The 5,773-nt window shown below is 23.4% G+C and overlaps 1 long non-coding RNA gene across 1 annotated transcript; it reads right to left on the bottom strand.

The window, feature by feature from the left end:
• Nucleotides 1–2,601: 2,601 nt before the first annotated feature.
• LOC132927706 (uncharacterized) lies at nucleotides 2,602–5,427 on the bottom strand. The gene is made up of 5 exons (XR_009661805.1): nucleotides 5,266–5,427; nucleotides 5,072–5,201; nucleotides 4,116–4,249; nucleotides 3,196–3,324; nucleotides 2,602–2,740 (listed from the first exon to the last, which is right to left on the bottom strand). It is a non-coding gene; the product is annotated as an uncharacterized LOC132927706 (long non-coding RNA).
• Nucleotides 5,428–5,773: the final 346 nt, after the last annotated feature.

Genomic DNA, 5,773 nt, shown 5'->3' with positions numbered 1-5,773 from the left:
AATCATTTTCTTAATATAGTGGTCAAGGTTTCAAGAGATAAACTTGAGAATTGTGTGTTTTATAAGCAGTTCAAAAAATAAATGTATATTATTCATCAAAATTATCATATAAAATCATGTTTTATAGTGTTTATGAAAAATCTGCTTAAATGAGATGTATGAATGTTAATAATAATAAATCAGAATCATTTTCTTAATATTATGGTCAGGGAAGCATTTGAGTAACTTTTAGATACATTGCTATTAATTTTCTATCAACTATACCTAATAACCATTACACGTACATTGCATAAATTCTTTATAATCAGTATCTTTTAGTTCATTTTCAAAATTGGATGTTCATACTTTTCCAGAGTTGTTTGAATATCAAATAATGTTTCAGCATCCCTTGAGTGATCTGCTGTATTTGCATCTAAAAAAATTTATCCAGTTAAATAAATATAATAATTGGAAAATGACTCGATAACTCAGTTCTTTATAAGCAGTTTAAAACATGAATTTTTAATATTCGTCAAAATTATCATATAAAATCATGTTTTATAGTTTTAATGAAGTATCTGCTTAAATGAGATGTATGCAAGTTAATAATAACAAATTAGAATCATTTTCTTAATATAGTGGTCCAGGTTTCAAGAGATTATCTTGAGAATTGTTTGTTTTATAAGCAGATCAAAAATTAAATATTTAATATTCGTCAAAATTATCATATAAAATCATGTTTTATAGTTTTAATGAAGTATCTGCTTAAATGAGATGTATGCAAGTTAATAATAACAAATTAGAATCATCTTCTTAATATAGTGGTCCAGGCTTCAAGAGATTATCTTGAGAATTGTTTGTTTTATAAGCAGATCAAAAAATAAATGTATATTATTCATCAAAATTATCATATAAAATCATGTTTTATAGTGTTTATGAAAAATCTGCTTAAATGAGATGTATGCAAGTTAATAATAACAAATTAGAATCATTTTCTTAATATAATGGTCCAGGTTTCAAGAGATTAACTTGAGAATTGTGTGTTTTATAAGCAGTTCAAAAAATAAATGTATATTATTCATCAAAATTATCATATAAAATCATGTTTTATAGTGTTTATGAAAAATCTGCTTAAATGAGATGTATGAATGTTAATAATAATAAATCTGAATCATTTTCTTAATATTATGGTCAGGAAAGCATTTGAGTAACTTTTAGATACATTGCTATTAATTTTCTATCAACTATACCTAATAACCATTACACGTACATTGCATAAATTCTTTATAATCAGTATCTTTTAGTTCATTTTCAAAATTGGATGTTCATAATTTTCCAGAGTTGTTTGAATATCAAATAATGTTTCAGCATCCCTTGAGTGATCTGCTGTATTTGCATCTAAAAAAATATAATAATTGGAGAATGACTCGATAACTCAGTGCTTTATAAGCAGTTTAAAACATGAATTTTTAATATTCGTAAAAATTATCATATAAAATCATGTTTTATAGTTTTAATGAAGTATCTGCTTAAATGAGATGTATGCAAGTTATTAATAACAAATTAGAATCATTTTCTTAATATAGTGGTCCAGGCTTCAAGAGATTATCTTGAGAATTGTTTGTTTTATAAGCAGATCAAAAAATAAATATTTAATATTCGTCAAAATTATCATATAAAATCATGTTTTATAGTTTAAATGAAGTATCTGCTTAAATGAGATGTATGCAAGTTAATAATATCAAATTAGAATCATTTTCTTAATATAGTGGTCCAGGTTTCAAGAGATTAACTTGATAATTGTATGTTTTATAAGCAGTTCAAAAAATAAATGTATATTATTCATCAAAATTATCATATAAAATCATGTTTTATAGTGTTTATGAAAAATCTGCTTAAATGAGATGTATGAAAGTTAATAATAATAAATCAGAATCATTTTCTTAATATTATGGTCAGGGAAGCATTTGAGTAACTTTTAGTTACATTGCTATTAATTTTCTATCAACTATACCTAATAACCATTACACGTACATTGCATAAATTCTTTATAATCAGTATCTTTTAGTTCATTTTCAAAATTGGATGTTCATAATTTTCCAGAGTTGTTTGAATATCAAATAATGTTTCAGCATCCCTTGAGTGATCTGCTGTATTTGCATCTAAAAAAAATTATCCAGTTAAATAAATATAATAATTGAAAAATGACTCAATAACTCAGTGCTTTATAAGCAGTTTAAAACATGAATTTTTAATATTCGTCAAAATTATCATATAAAATCATGTTTAATAGTTTTAATGAAGTATCTGCTTAAATGAGATGTATGCAAGTTAATAATAATAAATTAGAATCATTTTCTTAATATAATGGTCCAGGTTTCAAGCGATTAACTTGATAATTGTTTGTTTTATAAGCAGATCAAAAAATAAATATTTAATATTCGTCAAAATTATCATATAAATTCATGTTTTATAGTTTTAATGAAGTATTTGCTTAAATGAGAAGTATGCAAGTTAATAATAAAAAATTAGAATCATTTTCTTAATATTATGGTCAGGGAAGCATTTGAGTAACTTTTAGATACATTGCTATTAATTTTCTATCAACTATACCTAATAACCATTACACGTACATTGCATAAATTCTTTATAATCAGTATTCGTTAGTTCATTTTCAAAATTGGATGTTCATACTTTTCCAGAATTGTTTGAATACCAAATAATGTTTCAGCATCCCTTGAGTGATCTGCTGTATTTGCATCTAAAAAAATATAATAATTGGAGAATGACTCGATAACTCAGTGCTTTATAAGCAGTTCAAAAAATAAATGTATATTATTCATCAAAATTATCATATACAATCATGTTTTATAGTTTTAATGAAGTATCTGCTTAAATGAGATGTATGCAAGTTAATAATAACAAATTAGAATCATTTTCTTAGTATAATGGTCCAGGTTTCAAGCGATTAACTTGATAATTGTTTGTTTTATAAGCAGATCAAAAAATAAATATTTATATTCGTCAAAATTATCATATAAAATCATGTTTTATAGATTTAATGAAGTATCTGCTTCAATGAGATGTATGCAAGTTAATAATAATAAATTAGAATCATTTTCTTAGTCCTATTGTCAGGATTTCATAACATTAACATTTTGTTACATAACTATTAATTTTCTATAAATTATATTCTATTATAAGCTCTACACGTACGTTGAATAAAACAATTATTATTATCAGTATCTTCTAGTCCATTTTCATCATAGGATGTTTATATTTTCCAACTGATAGAATTGCGAATTCATGTCTCACCATGGCTTTCATTGTCTGCTGTATTGCAATCTGAAAATATTGTAGTCAGTTAAATATGCATATAGTTGGAGTAAACAATGTCACTACTACACACCATAATTAGAACGAAAATCTTAATATGATAACTAGTATTTGGAAAATACTGAATAAGTCAGTAAAGGAAACAATCAAATAATAACTATCTGAACAACTTTATTCTTAATACAAAATATTTAAAAACAATTTTCAGTTAAAACTTAAATGCAAATACCATTGTAAAACAGCAAAGTGATATGAAATATAATCATATAACAGATGATAAGAAATAATAATTATGATAAGCCATAAAAGATAGTACAAATCTACCAAATTATTTTGTTGAATTTTAATGTAAAATAAATGTAACTAAATAATACACTCGAACAATAACTTAAATTTTCTTCTATTCAATATGAAAAAAATATGAATTGTATAATTCGTCAAAATTAACATATAAAATAATTTGTTAAAGTTCTTATGAAGTAAAAGTATCTGGTTAAACAAAACATATGAAAGTTATAAATGATAAAATGGAATAATTTTCATAATATAACAGTCAAGGATTCAAAACACGTACTTGAGAATAAAATATTTTATAAGCAGTTAAATGTATGAATTTGTTATATTCAACAAAATTATCATATAAATGTAATAAAAATAAAATGATTTTTATAGCTAAGACAAATTTTAAGGATGAAAATTAAAAGTTCTCAGGTGTTTAATAATCATTTATTCACTTTATTAACAAATATCTATTGTATCATTATAATAATATTCTATAAATTATATTCAATAACCATTACATGTAAATTGCATAAATTCATTATAATCAGTATTCGTTAGTTCATTTTCAAAATCGGATGTTCATACTTTTCCAGAGTTGTTTGAATACCAAATAATGTTTCAGCATCCCTTGAGTGATCTGCTGTATTTGCATCTAAAAAAATATAATAATTGGAGAATGACTCGATAACTCAGTGCTTTATAAGCAGTTTAAAACATGAATTTTTAATATTCGTCAAAATTATCATATAAAATCATGATTTATAGTTTTAATGAAGTATCTGCTTAAATGAGATGTATGCAAGTTAATAATACCAAATTAGAATCATCTTCTTAATATAGTGGTCCAGGCTTCAAGAGATTATCTTGAGAATTGTTTGTTTTATAAGCAGATCAAAAAATAAATGTATATTATTCATCAAAATTATCATATAAAATCATGTTTTATAGTGTTTATGAAAAATTTGCTTAAATGAGATGTATGCAAGTTAATAATAACAAATTAAAATCATTTTCTTAATATAATGGTCCAGGTTTCAAGAGATTAACTTGAGAATTGTGTGTTTTATAAGCAGTTCAAAAAATAATTGTATATTATTCATCAAAATTATCATATAAAATCATGTTTTATAGTGTTTATGAAAAATCTGCTTAAATGAGATGTATGCAAGTTAATAATAAAAAATTAGAATCATTTTCTTAATATAGTGGTCCAGGTTTCAAGATATTAACTTGATAATTGTTTGTTTTATAAGCAGATCAAAAAATAAATATTTAATATTCGTCAAAATTATCATATAAAATCATGTTTTATAGTTTTAATGAAGTATCTGCTTAAATGAGATGTATGAAAGTTAATAATAATAAATTAGAATCATTTTCTTAGTCCTATTGTCAGGATTTCATAACATTAACATTTTGTTACATAACTATTAATTTTCTATAAATTATATTCTATTATAAGCTCTACACGTACGTTGAATAAAACAATTATTATTATCAGTATCTTCTAGTCCATTTTCATCATAGGATGTTTATATTTTCCAAACTGATAGAATCGCGAATTCATGTCTCACCATGGCTTTCATTGTCTGCTGTATTGCAATCTGAAAATATTGTAGTCAGTTAAATATGCGTATAGTTGGAGTAAACAATGTCACTACTACACACCATAATTAGAACGAAAATCTTTATATGATAACTAGTATTTGGAAAATACTGAATAAGTCAGTAACGGAAACAATCAAACAATAACTATCTGAACAACTTTATTCTTAATACAAAATATTTAAAAACAATTTTCATTTAAAACTTAAATGCAAATACGATTGTAAAACAGCAAAGTGATATGAAATATAATCTTATAACAGATGATAAGAAATAATAATTATGATAAGCCATAAAAGATAGTACAAATCTACCAAATTATTTTGTTGAATTTGAATGTAAAATAAATGTAACTAAATAATACACTTGAACAATAACTTAAATTTTCTTCTGTTCAATATGAAAAAAATATGAATTGTATAATTCGTCAAAATTAACATATAAAATAATTTGTTAAAGTTCTTATGAAGTAAAAGTATCTGGTTAAACAAAACATATGAAAGTTATAAATGATAAAATGGAATAATTTTCATAATATAACAGTCAAGGTTTCAAAACACGTACTTGAGAA

The sequence above is a fragment of the Rhopalosiphum padi genome, chromosome 3, assembly GCF_020882245.1.
Source record: "Rhopalosiphum padi isolate XX-2018 chromosome 3, ASM2088224v1, whole genome shotgun sequence".
NCBI classification, from domain to species: Eukaryota; Metazoa; Arthropoda; class Insecta; order Hemiptera; family Aphididae; genus Rhopalosiphum; species Rhopalosiphum padi.
This window is presented reverse-complemented; position numbering and strand designations above follow the sequence as displayed.